Here is an 18234-nt window from a genome sequence, read left to right on the forward strand (position 1 = left end):
GCCTTCCTCAGTGATCAATGGAAAGAGAGGAAAAGAACAGAATGGGAAAGACTAGAGATGTCTTCAAGAAAATTAGAGATTCCAAGGGAACGTTTTATGCAAAGATGGGCTTGATAAAGGACAGAAATTGTATGGACCTAACAGAAGCAGAAGATATTAAGAAGAGGTGGCAAGAATACACAGAATTGAACAAAAAATATCTTCATGACCCAGCTATTCATGATGGTGTGATCATTCACCTAGAGCCAGACATCATGGACTATGAAGTCAAGTGGGCCTTAAAAAGCATCCTTGTGAACAAAGCTAGTGGAGGTGATGGAATTCCAGTTGAGCTATTTCAAATCCTGAAAGATGATGCTGTGAAAGTGCTGCACTCAATATGCCAGCAAATTTGGAAAACTCAGCAGTGACCACAGGACTGGAAAAAGTCAGTTTTCGTTCCAATCCCAAAGAAAGGCAATGCCAAAGAATGCTCCAACTACCACGCAATTGCACTCATCTCACATGCTAGTAAAGTAACGCTCAAAATTCTCCAAGCCTGGTTTCAGCAATGTGTGAATCGTGAACTTCCAGATGTTCAAGCTGGTTTTAGAAAAGGCAGAGGAACCAGAGATCAAATGACCAACATCTGCTGCATCATTGAAAAAGCAACAGAGTCCAGAAAAACATCTCTTTCTTCTTTATTGACTATGCCAAAGCCTTTGACTGTGTGGATCGCAATAAACTGTGGAAAATTCTGAAAGAGATGGGAATACCAGACCACCTGACCTGCGTCTTGAGAAATCTGTGTGCAGGTCAGGCAGCAACAATTAGAACTGGACATGGAACAAAAGACTGGTTTCAAACAGGGAAAGGAGTTTGTCAAGGATGTATATTGTCACCATGCTTATTTAACCTATATGCAGAGTACATCATGAGAAACGCTGGACTGGAAGAAACACAAGCTGGAATCAAGATTGCTAGGAGAAATATCAATAACCTCAGATATGCAGATGACACCACCCTTACGACAGAAAATGAAAAGGAACTAAAAAACCTCTTGATGAAAGTGAAAGAGGGGAGTGAAAAAGTAGGGTTAAAGCTCAATATTCTGAATACTAAGATCCTGGCATCACTTAATGGCAAATAGGTGAGGAAACAGTGGAAACAGTGTCAGATTTTATATTTTGGGGTTCCAAAATCACTGCAGATGGTGATTGGAGCCAAGAAATTAAAAGACACTCCTTGGAAGGAAAGTGATGACCAACCTAGATAGCATATTCAAAAGCAGAGACATTACTTGGCCAACAAAGTTCTGTCTAGTCAATGCTATGGTTTTTCCAGTGGTTTTGTATGGATGTCAGAGTTGGATTGTGAACAAAGCTGAGTGCCAAACAACTGATACTTTTGAACTGTGGTGTTGGAGAAGACTCTTGAGAGTCCCTTGGACCACAAGGACATCCAACCAGTGCATTCTAAATGAGATTAGTTGGGTTTTCATTGGAAAGACTGATGCTAAAGCTAAAACTACAATACTTTGGCCACCTCTGGAGGTGTTGACTCATTGGTAAAGACTCTGATGCTGGGAGGGATTGGGGGCAGGAGGAGAAGGGGATGAAAGAGGATGAGTTGGCTGGATGGCATCACTGACTCAATGGACATGAGTTTGAGTAAACTGGGAGTTGGTGATAGACAGGGAGGCCTGGTGTGCTGTGATTCATGGGGTCTCAAAGAATTGGACACGACTGGGTGACTGAACTGAACTGACCTCAGAATTTAAGATTTTCAACTCTAAAAGAAGAAGAAACGAAGATTCTAAAAGAAGTAATTATTCTGATTACTCAAAGCAATTTGAAAGAACAATTTTTAATTTTTATAACTTCCAGTAACTCTTTAGAACCAACCACCTCTTGGTTAACTTTATATCACAGAATTAAACAGTTTGGAGATTAGTTGTTTGTCAGTTGCTTCATTTGCTATTATTTTCTCCCATTCAGAAGGCTGTCTTTTCACCTTGCTTATATTTTCCTTTGTTGTGCAGAAGCTTTTAATTTTAATTAGATCCCATTTGTTTATTTTTGCTTTTATTTCCAGCATTCTGGGAGGTGGATCATAGAGGATCCTGCTGTGATTTATTTCTGAGAGTGTTTTGCCTATATTCTCCTCTAGGAGTTTTATAGTTTCTGATCTTACATTTAGATCTTTAATCCATTTTGAGTTTATTTTTGTGTACGGTGTTAGAAAGTGATCTAGTTTCATTCTTTTACAAGTGGTTGACCAGTTTTCCCAGCACCACTTGTTAAAGAGATTGTCTTTACTCCATTGTATATTCTTGCCTCCTTTGTCAAAGATAAGGTGTCCATATGTGTGTGGATTTATCTCTGGGCTTTCTATTTTGTTCCATTGATCTATATGTCTGTCTTTGTGCCAGTACCATACTGTCTTGATGACTGTGGCTTTGTAGTAGAGCCTGAAGTCAGGCAAGTTGATTCCTCCCGTTCCATTCTTCTTTCTCAAGATTGCTTTGGCTATTCGAGGCTTTTTGTATTTCCATACAAATCTTGAAATTATTTGTTCTAGTTCTGTGAAAAATGTGGCTGGTAGCTTGACAGGGATTGCATTGAATTTGTAAATTGCTTTGGGTAGTATACTCATTTTCACTATATTGATTCTTCCGATCCATGAACATGGTATATTTCTCCATCTATTAGTGTCCTCTTTGATTTCTTTCATCAGTGTTTTATAGTTTTCTATATATAGGTCTTTAGTTTCTTTAGGTAGATATATTCCTAAGTATTTTATTCTTTTCGTTGCAATGGTAAATGGAATTGTTTTCTTAATTTCTTTTTCTACTTTCTCATTATTCGTGTATAGGAATGCAAGGGATTTCTGTGTGTTGATTTTATATCCTGCAACTTTACTATATTCATTGATGATCTCTAGTAATTTTCTGGTGGAGTCTTTAGGGTTTTCCATGTAGAGGATCATGTCATCTGCAAACAGTGATAGTTTTACTTCTTCTTTTCCAATTTGGATTCCTTTTATTTCTTTTTCTGCTCTGATTGCTGTGGCCAAAACTTCCAGAAAATAATAGCAAATGAAGCAACTGACAAACAACTAATCTCAAAAATATACAACCAACTTATGCAGCTCAACTCCAGAAAAATAAACGACCCAATCAAAAAATGGGCCAAAGAACTAAATAGACATTTCTCCAAAGAAGACATACGGATGGCTAACAAACACATGAAAAGATGCTCAACATCACTCATTATTAGAGAAATGCAAATCAAAACCACAATGAGGTACCACTTCACACCAGTCAGAATGGCTGCGATCCAAAAATCTGCAAGCAATAAATGCTGGAGAGGGTGTGGAGAAAAGGGAACCCTCCTACACTGTTGGTGGGAATGCAAACTAGTACAGCCACTATGGAGAACAGTGTGGAGATTCCTTAAAAAATTGCAAATAGAACTCCCTTATGACCCAGCAATCCCACTTCTGGGCATACACACCGAGGAAACCAGAATTGAAAGAGACACATGTACCCCAATGTTCATCGCAGCACTGTTTATAATAGCCAGGACATGGAAACAACCTAGATGTCCATCAGCAGATGAATGGATAAGAAAGCTGTGGTACATATACACAATGGAGTATTACTCAGCCGTTAAAAAGAATTCATTTGAATCAGTTCTGATGAGATGGATGAAACTGGAGCCAATTATACAGAGTGAAGTAAGCCAGAAAGAAAAACACCAATACAGTATACTAACACATATATATGGAATTTAGGAAGATGGCAATGACGACCCTGTATGCAAGTCAGGAAAAAAGACACAGATGGGTATAACGGACTTTTGGTCTCAGAGGGAGAGGGAGAGGGTGGGATGATTTGGGAGAATGGGAATTCTAACATGTATACTATCATGTAAGAATTGAATCGCCAGTCCATGTCTGACGTAGGGTGCAGCATGCTTGGGGCTGGTATATGGGGATGACCCAGAGAGATCTTGTGGGGAGGGAGGTGGGAGGGGGGGTCATGTTTGGGAACGCATGTAAGAATTAAAGATTTTAAAATTAAAAAAAAAAATAAATAAACAGTTTGGAGAGTGCGATCTGAAGGAATATAATTTTTCCTTGTTTGGTGGTTCTAATTTTATGATGATAAATGACAGTTTAAAAAAAAAAGTGGGTGAGAAAGAAGTCTGTCCGGTTTGGAGGTTTAGAATTTTAAACAAGATCCTGAAGCAGAATATACCTGAGAGCAAATAGCAGAAGAGAAAGCAGAAGTATTGTTTGGGGTTGTAAATTAAATTATCTTTAATTATTTACTAAGCCAATACCAAAATTGTTTAAAAATATATTTTTGGATTATGTTATTTAAGTCCATTATTACTTAAAACAAAGGATCATGTGACCAACCTAGACAGCATATTAAAAAGCAGAGACATTAATTTGCCTACAAAGTTCCATCTAGTCAAAGCTATGACTTTCCAATAGTCATGTATGGATGTGAGAGTTGGACTATAAACAAAGCTGACTGCTGAAATACTCATGCTTTGAATGTGATGTTGGAGAAGACTCTTGAGAGTCTCTTGGATGGCAAGGAGATCAAACCAGTCAATCCTAAAGGAAATCAGTCCTGAATATTCATTGGAAGGACTGATGCTGAAGCTGAAACCTTGATACTTTGTCCACCTGATGTGAAGTCCTGACTCATTGGAAATAATGATGGGAAAGACTGAAGGCAGAATGAGAAGGGGATGACAGAGGATGCGATGGTTGGATATTATCACCAACTCGATGGACATGAGTTTGAGCACACTCTGGGAGCAGGCAATAGGCAGGGAAGCCTGGCATGGTGCAGTCCATGAAGTTGCAGAGTCGGACACAACCGAGCAACTGAACTGAACTGAACCATCTTATCTTCTGTTGCCCCCTTTACTTCCTGCCTTCAGTCTTTTCCAGCATCAGGGTCTTTTCTAATGAGTCAGCTCTTTGTATCAGGGTGCCAAATATCTGAGCTTCAGCTTTAGCATCAGCTGTTCCAGTGACTATTGAGTTTATTTCCTTTTAGATTGATTGATTTGATCTCTTTGCTGTTAAAGGGACTTGCAAGAGTCTTCTCCAGCACCACAACTCTAAAGCATTGATTTTTTCAGCATTCAGCCTTCTTTATGGTCCATCATCATTGTGTGTGTGTGTGTGTGTGTGTGTTAGTCACATATTTGATTCTTTGTGACCTCATGGACTGTAGTCTGCCAGACTCCTCTGTCCATGGAATTCTCCAGGCAGGAATACTGAAGTGGGTAGACTATCCCTTCTCCAGGGTATCTTTACCCAGGTATTGAACCTGGGTCTCCTTCATGGCAGGCAGATTCTTTACCAGCTGAGCCAATAGGTAAGCATCCCACCATCATTAGGGAATCACAAATTAAAACAACAATGGGAGACCATTGCTTATCTAGTAGATTCGTAAAAGTCAAAAACACTGACAACACCAAATGTGGTGAACATGTGGAGTAACAGGAGCTCTCATTCCTTGCTGGGGGAAGGCAAAATGTTACAGTCACCTTGGAAGGCATTTTGGTTGTTTCTTATAAAACTAAACATACTCTTACTATAATAAGCCAGCAGTTACATCCCTAGGTATTTATGCAAATGAGCTGAAAACACATTCACTTAAAAACCTTCACATGAATGCTTTATTGATAATTGCAAAAATGTAGAAGCAACCAAGATATCCCTCAGTACGTCCATGTATAAACGAAATGTGTGTGAGTGCATGCTAAGTTGCTTCAGTAGTGTCTGATGCTCTGACCCTAGGACTGTAGCCCACTAGGCTCCTCTGTCCATGGAATTCTCCAGGCAAGAATACTGGAGTGGGTTGCCATGCCCTCCTCCAGGGGATCTTCCCAACCCAAAGATCAAGCCCATGTCTCTTATGTCTCCTGCATTGGCCAGAGGATTCTTTGTCACTAGCCCCATGTGAGAAGCCCTTTTATACTAACTTATTTTAAATTTTAAAACATACATTAAAATTACAATAGAATTTTAATTTAGATTTATCAGGTTATAAATGAAAAGCCACTGTTTCTTCCTACACATTTTCTTCCTTTTTTCAAGTACAATTGACATTTTCTTCCTTTTTTCAAGTACAATTGAAAAGGAAGAAAATGTGTAGGAAGAAACAGTGGCTTTTCATTTATAACTTGATACATCTAAATTAAAATTTTATTGCAATTTTAATGTATGTTTTAAAATTTAAAATAAGTTAGTATAAAAGGGCTTCTCACATGGTACTTATACCACCACATTAATTGGGCTTCCCTGGTGGCTCAGAGCTTAAAGCATCTGCCTGCAATGCAGGAGACCCAGGTTCAATCTCTGGGTCGGGAAGATCCTCTGGAGGAGGAAATGGCAACCCACTCTGGTATTCTGGCCTGGAAATCCCATGGATGGAGGAGCCTGGTGGGCTACAGTCCACGGGGTCGCAAAGATTGGAACACATCTGAGCGACTCCACTTTCACTTTCACCATATTAGTTTACTGTAGATAACATAGTGATTCAGTATTTTTATACATTACAAAATGATCACCATTATAAGAATGGTTACCATCAGTCACCATACAAAGTTACTACTGTAGTATTGACTATATTCCTTATGTTGTAAACTTCATACCTATGATTCGTCTATTTTGTAGTTGAAAGTTTTTACGTCTGAATTTCTCTTACTGATTTTACTGATTCCCAATGAAACTTTCCACCCACCCCTGGCAACCATGTTTTTGTGTTCTGTATCTATTAGTCTGTTTTTGCTCATTTGTTTTGTTTTTTAGATTCCACATATAAATGAAATCATACAGAATTTGTCTTTCTCTGACTTATTTTACTTTACATAATACCTTCTATGTCTATGCATACTGTCAAAAATGGCAAAACTCAGTACTGTTTTCAGTTAAGCTATTACTTGAATGGAAGTTTATTTAGGGCTTATTTCTATTGAGGTGTATCACTTAGTAAGAAGGAATTTCTCAGAACAATTATTGGGTTTCTCTAATAGCTATAGAGTGAGTCATTCTGCTACTAAATTTAATGTGTGTGTGTGTGTGTATGCTCAGTTATGCTGGACTCTTTGAGACACCTTGGATTGTAGCAGGCCAGGCTCCTCTATCTAGGGAATTCTCCAGGCAAGAATACTAGGTTGGATTGCCATCTCCCACTCTGGGAATCTTCATGATCAAGAAATGGAACCTGGGTCTCCTGTGGCACCTGTGTTGACAAGTAGAATTTTTACCAATGCACCAACTGGGAAGCTCCATTAAAGTTAATACTCTTTGCTAAATATATTATTTATTAAAGAGTATTTTATTAGTACTGTAATCTTCACAGAGCAATCTAATTTTATTTTTAATAATCCAAACAAGTTGCTCAATGCCCTAATGAATCATACTGAAGCTCTTTAAATACTTAGGCTTTTAAGACTTTGATGTGTAATCATCCATGTAAACAGCATGTATCTTGGGTATTCTTCAGTGTTAACTTTTGTTACATGTAAAACATTTCTTTAGATTTAATTTATAAGTGCAAATATGAAAAAAAAACACCTGCTTTAGTTGTGATAGAAATTGGGTCTAAAATGGATTAATATATATCATAATTAAAAAAACAATATTTCTAGTATCAATCTCAATTACTCAATTCCTCAAGAAGAGAACTGTAGCTTATGAAAATTTTCTGATAGTGAAAAAGTAATAAACAATAAAAGAGGTACTTTGAAAGCATGATAAATAACAATTGGACCTGGCCAAAAATGATATCACTCTTTTGTGTCATTATGACATTTGGGCATTTAGACACTGATAAGGCAAGATATTTAAAAGTTGTGAGTTTATCTTTGAATAGGATATAATTTACCTTAATATATTTAAAATAGAACATCAGACAATTTTAAATTCAATTCAATGGCTCAGTCGTGTCTGACTCTTTGTGACCCATGAACCACTTCATGCCAGGCCTCCCTTTCCATCACCAACTCCCAGAGTTCACCCAAACCCATATCCATTGAGTTGATGATGCCATCCCACCATCTCATCCTCTGTCATCCCCTTCTTCTCCTGCCCTCAATCTTTCCCAGCATCAAGGTCTTTTCAAATCAGTCAGCTCTTCACATCAGCTGGCCAAAATATTGGAGTTTCAGCTTCAACATCAGTTCTACTAATGAACACCCAGGACTGATTTCCTTTAGGATGGATTGGTTGGATCTCCTTGCAGTCCAAAGGACTCTCAAGAGTCTTCTCCAACACCACAGTTCAAAAGCATCAATTTTTTGGCTCTCAGCTTTCTTTATAGTCCAACTCTCACATCCATACATGACCACTGAAAAAACCATAGCCTTGACTAGATGGATCTTTGTTGGCAAAATAATGTCTCTGATATTTAATATGCTGTCTAGGTTGGTCATAACTTTTCTTCCAAGGAGTAAGTGTCTTTTAATTTCATGGCTGCAATCACCATCTGCAGTGATTTTGCAGCCCAGAAAAATAAAGTAAGCCACTGTTTCCACTGTTTCTGCATCTATTTCCCATGAAGTGATGGGACTGGATGCCATGATCTTTGTTTTCTGAATATTGAGCTTTTTTTTTTTTTTTTTTTTTGTTAGTAAGCCAACTTCTTCACTCTCCTCTTTCACTTTCATCTAGAGGCTCTTTAGTTCTTCTTCACTTTCTGCCATAAGGGTGGTGTCATCTGCATACCTGAGGTTACTGATATTTCTCCCGGCAATTTTAGGGGCAAGTAATACCCCATTGATTGTTGTCTAAAAATATAAATAAAATCAATTTCTAAAATTACCCAGGATTTGAGAAATAGTAATTTCTGACCAAGAAACAATGTTCCAAATATAATAGAGATGGGAGAATGATAAGAGGAGAATGTTAAACTTGAAAAATTTCCAAGGTCTGTAGACTGATATAAAATTCAGTATCAGATCAAGTGAGATCACTTTTATAAAAATCAAGTGAGGACTCATGAGGTTTAATGTGATTAGAAATATAAATACTATTAAAATTTATAGTAATTTAGTCATTCATTCATCAAATATTATTGAGAATTAACTTTGTGTCAGCTTTGTCTTTCTGACATGAACAAGTGTACAAGAACAGAGAACAAAACAGACAAGTTCCTGTCTCATAAACCATATATATTATGGTTGAGGATAAACATAAAATATAACAAATAACTGAAAACAATATAGATTGTTATTAAGGAGAACAAAAATAAACTTGCTGCCTTAAATGTGTAAAACAATGAAAACTGAAGAGTGCTTTAGATAACAATGATTTAGATAATCAAAATTTGAGAAACCTTTGTTTCAGTTGTAGAAGAGAAAGCATGAAAGTAGTGATATGAGAAATGGTGTTCTATGTTGAAAGGACTAACAGAAGACTCAGGTAATGAACTTAGTCATGAGTGAAATGGGGAGACTTCACACATTGGCCTGTACTGACTGGTCAGCCTGGATTACAAGGATGATATTTATCTGATTAATTTAAAGATGTATATGTACCAATTTGGAATAATTTTCTTACCATTGTTTGTTAGTCAAATAACATGTTTGCTATATCCTATGTTTGATATATCCTAATTATGAATCTCAAGCAAAAATTTGGTAAATAAATATTGCTTATGCTGCTTAAATATTTTGCTTTATGGACTATAAACATTTGAGATTTAGTAGATACTATAGGAGAATAAATAGAAGTCGTAGATCCTTGTCAAGTAATTAAGAACATGCAAAATTTACTTAGTTGGAATTTTCTGCAGATTAGATTTTAAAATTAAGATATAACTTCTATAAATCCCAAGTGTGGCAGGGGAACTTTTAATTCAAGCTGCACTCAGCATGCAGCAGGAGTCTTCCCTTAAGAGTAAAAGTCTGAAAGAAAAAGCGAGAGAGAGAGAGAGAGAGAGAGAGAGAGAGCAAGAGAAGCTGAGACTGATATTATCAACAATTAAAAAAATTCTAGTTTTCTAATTTATTTTTACTAATTTACATTCCAACCATTTAATTATGAGGAAAGCTATTGATATACATCTTCAGCTTTTGGTGTTATCAGAACTCTCAGTTCAGATCAGTCGCTCACTTGTATATGACTGCAACCCCATGGAATGCAGCACACCAGGCCTCCCTGTCTATTACCAGCTCCCAGAGTTTACTCAAACTCATGTCATTGAGTCAGTGATGCCATTCAACCATCTTATCCTCTGACGTCCCCTTCTCCTGGCTTCAATTTTTCCCAGCATCAAGGTATTTTCAAATGAGTCAGTTCTTCGCATCAGGCGGCCAAAGTATTGGAGTTTCAGCTTCAGCATCAGTCCTTCCAATGAACATTCAGGACTGATTTCCTTTAGGATGGACTGGTTGGATCTCCTTGCAGTCCAGCGGATTCTCAAGTGTCTCCTCCAACACCACAGTTCAAAAGGATCAAGTCTTCGGCACTCAACTTTGTAGTCCAACTCTCACATCCATACATGACTACTGGAAAAACCATAGCTTTGGCTAGATACACCTTTGTTGACAAAGTAATGTCTCTGCTTTTTAATATGCTCTCTAGTTTGGTCATAACTTTTCTGTATTTTGATCAAATGCTTGCAAAATATGGCTTAATTTTGGTTAAATTTGCCCATATTTCTGTTGGGTTGTCTTTATTAACTGATTTAGAAAAATTTGTGTGTATATGTGTATAGATGCTATTCTTGATATCATTCCTTCTGTTATGTGTATTATGAATATATTAAAAGAAATTTTAATTTTTATATATCCAAAATTGATAAAACTTTTTAGAGGTGGTACTTCTGTGTCTAGTTTAAGAAATTATTTCCTCTGCATACATCAGAAATATATTTACATTTATTTATTACTGCAAATTTTGAAATTTTTAACAAAATTTAAACACCTTGATATCATATATTCTATACAGTACTAATATGGGCACTAATAATAAAAATAGTTATTCATTTTTAATTTAAAAAATCACTTTTCATCCTTATGAGAAATTAAGAAAATGGTATTTTAATAACATGACTAGGTATTAAAAATATCATATCAAAATATATAGAATGTGGTACAAATAAAGATTTAAGAAAAAAATGGCATTAATTAATTTACCTAAGAAAAAATAATGATAATAAATCAAATGATGGTCCATAGATCCTCCAAAATACCTATGAAAACATAATTCATAATGCATACCAAAACAAAGTGTGTCACCACATGCATAGATAAACACACACACACACCTTAGATGTATTATGTTCAGATTGCAGACACCAAATATCAAGGAGAATCTTAAGCCAAAGAAAATAAAATGTTGCCAAATATGTGTTACATGTTACCAAATACATATTTCATGTTACAAATACAAATGACATGTTACCATTGACCTCAATGTTTTAAATTATTAATAGTTTCCCTCTGTTTTCACTGCCTTATACATTTATCACCAATGGTGATAAATTTCAACTTTGTCCTTCTTTGTGATCACTTTTAGTTTGTGTTTTAAAACTTATGTATACTATCATGTAAGAATTGAATCGCCAGTCTATGTCTGACGCAGGATACAGCATGCTTGGGGCTGGTGCATGGGGATGACACACAGAGATGTTATGGGGAGGGAGGTGGGAGGGGGTTCATGTTTGGGAACGCATGTAAGAATTAAAGATTTTAAAATTAAAAAAATTAAAAACTAAAAAATTAAAAAAAAACTAAAGGGATACAAAAAAATCATAAAAGAATAACATGAACATTTATAAATAACAACAAATTGGACACGCTAAAGAAGTGAATAAATTTCTAGAAATACAAAATCTTCCAATACTGAATCAGGTAGAAATAGACAATCTGAATAGGTCAATCAATAGTAGTGAAATTGAATTTGTAATCATAAAACGCCCAGCAAACAAATGTCCAAGACTGGAGAGCTTCACAGTAGAATTTTACCAAACATATAAAGAACTATTATCTACCCTCCTCAAACTATTACAAAAAACTGATGAGGAGGGAACAGTCCAAAATTAAAAAAAAAAAGAAGAAATTAAGCCTCAGATTTAATTTTTTATTGTTTAAACAGAATATTATATACAAATAAAATTTTATCTATATTTTAGATATAGATAACTTAAAATGTTATCTTGTTTTGTTTATGTATATAATATTAATTATACTCTGTTGTCTGTCATAATTGCTTCCAGTCCGTATTTAATGTCACCTCACTTCTGTAAAATGCTTCAGATGATTTTTCTAATATCCATTGTTAACTGCATCTGAGCTTTTTTCTAGATAACATGCCTGATATCATTTTCAGACATAAAATAGTCCATTAAAAAAAAGTATAGTCTGGTTCTTTGCACCAAATCTTTGCAAGGTTCCTTTATTTCTCCAATGGGCAATTATATCTCTGTATATTGACCTTTCTTAGATAACTAGTTATCTTTTTCTTCTTATATACATAAGCCTTCTCTATACCTTCTATTGGTATCATTTTTATACACCTTTTCCCATTCAGGAGAACTGTCCCCTTTAGTATTCATGCATGACTGTTAAGATGCTTCATTCGTGTATGACTCTGTGTGCCCCTACAAACTACAGTCTACCAGGCTCCTCTGTCCATTGGATTCTCCAGGCAAAGTATACTGAAGTGTGTTGCCGTATCCTCCTCCAAGGGATCTTCTGGGCCCAGGGATTGAACCTGCATCTTCTGCAGCTCCTGCATTGCAAGGGGATTCTTTACTGCTGAGCCCTCTGGAAGCCCTCTCTCTATTCTTATTTCAGTATAATAAGAACATGCCTTGCTGGGTCCTGAAAAATGACTATGCCTAATTAAATAAATGTATTAGTAGGAAAAATAAACTTTTATAAATCTGCATAATAGATGCATATTGTTATAGAATGTCAATCAGTTGTGATTGAGCACTCATAAGTTGCTAACAATGAAAATCAAAGATCAAATATACTAATACATTACAGTAAGCAGAAATATTTTCATTAATTCAATTAATTTTGTACTACAATTTTACATTAGTAAATGATACTCATATTAGAAGTTTAGGAAATCGATAAAAGATAAAAGGGAAATTATTCCTTAAGTCAATATCTCAGTAAATCACTGTTTAAAAATACATGCATGAATCTGTATTTTCAGATAAAGTTTTAGTTTTAATTTCAGTAAAATTTAATATCAATAAATGTGAGTTATATCACTACTGCTAATTTCTGCATAGTATTATATACTTTGAATATAGAATACTTTACATTAAAAGTTTTCTATTATTGGACATTTAAATTGTGTTCAATTAGAAAATTCCCAATCTTAAAGTTAAAAAAAACAACTTCAACTCTCAGTAGCAAAACTAGCTATTTTAATTGTTACTGTAACTCCCATTTCTGTGCTCCTTTAGTTATCCCTATGATAAATAACTAATAAATAATAAAAATTAAGATGTAAAAGTATTATGTAATTTATAAACAAACAAACAAGTAAAGCATTAATATAAATACATGGCAGGGAATTTTATTCAAAGAAATCTTATTATGAAGAGACTGCGGGTTTGATGTCTTTACTTGTATTTTCTAAGTGAGTAAAGTGACATAATAAGAGTCTCCATAATTAACAAACAATGCATTAATTATTCCAGGAAAATACAGAAAGGGTGTTTCCCAAAGGAGCTCAGTTTTCTAAAATATCGAAGATAAAATCAAATCTTATAAAGTGTATTAGCGTAAGACTGGTGAGGCAGGAAGAAAGGATTTACTATGGTATTGCTCTTGTGAGGCTGAGAAGGAGAGTTTGATTATAGCAGAGTAGAATTTTGAAATTTGTATTGGTTCCTTGTGGTTTGGAGCTGTCATTTATTTTCTAGTGTGACAGATATGAGTTTTTTTTCTGATCAAATTATATAATGTAGCCTGGGAAACATAATTTTTCTGCAACACACTGGAGCAACAGAGGTTAATGAGGAATTAAAAATAAACTGCAACCAGAAGAGAGAACATTATCAGGGAATAAGTGAGATTGACTCCACTGTAATATCCAGTTAGGACTGGATTGGATGACTGTCAGTCCTTTTTATAACCTTTGAACATGACTGATGCCTCTAAAAGTTTTACTCCAATGTAAGATTCAGTTACCAGTAGCCAGTGTACTGAGCCAGGCATTGAATATATTATATTCTATCTTCAACTGGACTCTGGTAATAAAGAACATAGGAAAGCAAGATTTAGTCTCAGATCATGTATGTGTGGGGGTTTCCCAAGTGGCTCAGCGGTGAAGAATTCACCTGCCAAATAGGAGATGCAGGTTCAGTTTCCTGAACTGGACACAAGACTTAGTGACTAAATGGCAGCAACAGCATATATGTGTGAGGTTTTTGTACAAGTGTGTTCTCGTGCTCAGTCATGTCTGACTCTTTGCAACCTCAAGGACTGTAGCCTGCCAGGTTCCTCTGTCCATGGAATTTTCCAGGCAAGAATGCTGGAGTGGGTTGTCATTTCCTTCTCTAGGGGATCTTCCTGATCTAGGGATTAAATCAGCATTTCTTGCCTCTCCTGCACTGGCAGGCAGTTTCTTTACCACTTGGGCCTCCTTTGCAGGAAGCCCTATGTACAGGTAACTTTACCTCAATATTATAGAAATAATTAGCATAACTTTATATGGGGACAGAAGAAATGTGAAGAATAAGGATAATTAACATAATTAATTATGATGATAATCAGATGATAATTAACATAAAAAAGAAAATCTTAAAGATGATTCTGTCATGTCAGTAGAACTCATTTCCAATAAGATAAAAACAGTTTGCTGGTGGATTTGTACATGTACAGATGAAATTCTGCATGATTTGATTACTGAGATATCACCAGATCTCTGCTTTATAAACATATCTACTTTGGCCTAGAACTAAAGCATTTATCTAAGTCACAGGGTTTGTGACATTGCATATAAATTATTTTGAATATGCTAAATACATTCATATATTTACTGTTTATATTTCTTAAATTGTATATACACACACAGCTTGTGATATCTATGATTCATAATCAAATCTCAGGATGAGAGATCTGAAAAGTGGATCATGATGTTAGCACTTTAGTGACTATATCATGCTGGAAAATAAGGATTAATTAGCATTCTACCTTTAAATAATCAAGGTATCAGGTTTATAAGAATTACCGCTGTTTAATTAGAATAAGTAATGATGATTTGTTTTTAAATATAATATCTTTTATGCCTTTATTATTTTGCAAAAGCAAAAAAGTCAGTGTTAAAATTGACAGAACAAGTTATTCACCAATAAGCTATTTGCATCATTATTTATTTTCCATTTTTCACTCTAAGGTTACTTCCCACAACTTCACATGAACTCACAGGTTGCAACTCCATGTTTCTTATTTTATTTTACATTTCATTTTTTCTAGCCTTGTCTTTAATCCTGGTGCATGTTCAGTGATGCCTATTGATACAGGAGAATTCCATGTTAAGGTAACTTGAGTTGAATGATACAGCTGTCTACTGAATAACTTGTTACTAAATCAAAAGAAATGTCACTGAGTACAAACCTAGGGAAAAGAGTAAAGTACTGTCCTGAAAACAATTTGTCTTGTCTCTGGAAAATGCACTTTTTGAGGTTTTCCATCATGAATTAACCTTATATTTTCATGGGAACATTATTTTCTTCATGCAAGTTGGAGCTATAAAACTTTAAATGTCTGAGGACTTTCGTGTATAAAATGTGCATTGACATATTTGCAGTCCTTTCGTCTTTAAGAGGGATTTGACCTTAAACTGCAAGGGACTTAATAAAAAAATGTATAACAAGGGAGCCAAAGCTGAAAGTTAGTAATTACGAAAAAAAATCAATAAGATTTTTAATTGCATAAATCTACCACTTCAAAATTGGTATGCAAACTCCAGTGACCCAACAACATTAGGAAGGGAGAGGGATCAGACTAAGTTCACATTTGAAAATTTTGTTTTCTTGGTTCTCTGTATTCATAAAATGAATTGTGTCATTTCTTAAACTTTGAGCACTTTAAGCACTGTTTGGCATTAAAAAAATTTTTCCTTGGGATTTTCTTTAAATCCTTCTGTTCTGAAAAACATTTTCATAAGATTTTCTTAGTTCTTAGTTTATTTTGAAATTTAAATATACCAGATGATACCCAAAATAATACCTTGCTGTGGGTCTGACATCAGATTGCTGTTTAGAGATAAAATTCATGAATATATTTAAAGTTATATGTAGTTTGCTCTCATATATCTATCACACATTGTAACCTATCAATTCCCTCTTCTGCCTTTTAAAAATCACTTTAGACAGCATTCAGTTGACCCTGCAATTCCCTGGATGTAACTCAATCATGCCTCTCTTCTTACAACAATCATCCTCACATGAATAATGAATATTTTCATCCTTAGCTCCTTCTTTGTTTTCTGTAGCTGGCATTCTAACCTCTACCATCAAGATAGCCCTCTTAAATATCACTACTGTTTTTCTACTAGATAAATTCCAAAGAAATTCTCAGCTCTCAAAGTTATTTAAAAGATTAATTAACCCTCCTTCATTAAATTATGTATTTTATCTTTCTAATTTTTTAATCTTCCTAAAATACCACATATTTTATCTTTTCTAATTTCCTGAGTATTTGTCATGTTTATTTGCTGTTTGCATTATTCCTTTGTCCTTTAACTGCAGACAATCCACCAACACCCAGTTACATTATTTTTTGGAAAGATTCACATCTCCACTAAGTGTAAAGTATATCACTCCCTAACAATCTCTCTTTGAGAATATCTTACTTTATGTCAATACTAGCATAAGGTATATAGCTTCCCATTTTCTCTACCTTGAAGTGAATTTTGATGCATTTCTCTTATTTATCATTTGTATTTATTCAAATATGATTTTCTCACTTTCAGGCCTTTATTTAATTCTGTTTATGTCACTGTCTGAATGCTATTCAGGAACTTAGTCATCTTACCCTTGCTGTCCGAATCTCTTTTACTCCTCAATTCTATCTTTTCTATCTGTCACGCTATACAGAATACTGATTATGAAATATGCTTATGATGCTTAAAAATAGGCAATTTCTTTAACCTAAATCAATTTCCCCAAATAGGGAAACTAATAACTATCTCATAATTCTTTTTGTATTAAAGAATTTATCCATTTAAAATATTTTGGAAATTGCCTAAAATATATATTAAGTACTCAATAAATATTCACTTTTAAATGTACCATTGAAACTTTAAAAATAAATAGCATATTTTCTAAGATGCTAATTCTACTTTAGAATAACCACATTTTCTGGAATATTCCCAAGTCCTTAAACTGACAGCTGGAGTCCCTGATACTGTGACAGCTTTGTGGCATAGCAACATGGTTAGGCTTCACTATGGTCCCTAATAATTCAAGCAAACATTAATCTACATGCTGCTGTGAAGGGATGTTTGAAAATGTGATTAAGCTTCTTTATCCTGGATGGCCTGACCTAATCAGGCCAAGTCTGTTGAAGAAGGATTAGGCATTTCCTATGTCAAAGACTCAGATTATCACCTGTGCTGTGCTGTGTTTAGTGGCTCAGTTGTGTCTGACTCTTTGCAACACCTTGGTTGGTAGCCCGCCAGGCTCCTCTGTCCATGGGGATTCTCAAGGCAAGAATACTAGAGTGGGTTGCCATGCCCTCCTCCAGGGGCTCTTCCCAACCCAGGGATCTAACCCAAGTCTCCCGCATTGCAAGCAGATTCTTTACCTACTGAGCCACCAGGGATGCCCAAGAGTACTAGAGTGGATAGCATATCCCTTCTCCAAGGGATCTTCCCAACCCAGTAATCGAACCAGGGCCTCTTGTATTGCAGGTTGATTCTTTACCAACTGATCAACCTCAAATTACAGCCTACTTATGATCATCTCTTCCTGACAGCCTGCCTATGATGATATATCCCCTTAGCCAGTTTCCACAGCCCATTCTTTGTAATACATTTTTTTTTAATGTATACACACACATACATACATTTTGGAATAGCTAAGGGCCTGGCTTATAGTACACACTCAGATAATATGTTTTAATGAACTAATTCCAGTTATATATCTCTAGTCAACCTGCAATCTGTGAGTCTTTACTAATGTGACTCTATTTCCAATAGTCTTAACATAATAATCATATTTATACATGTGATAGTTCTGTTTATTGT

Source organism: Ovis canadensis, chromosome 2 (genome assembly GCF_042477335.2).
Source record: "Ovis canadensis isolate MfBH-ARS-UI-01 breed Bighorn chromosome 2, ARS-UI_OviCan_v2, whole genome shotgun sequence".
Classification (NCBI taxonomy): domain Eukaryota; kingdom Metazoa; phylum Chordata; class Mammalia; order Artiodactyla; family Bovidae; genus Ovis; species Ovis canadensis.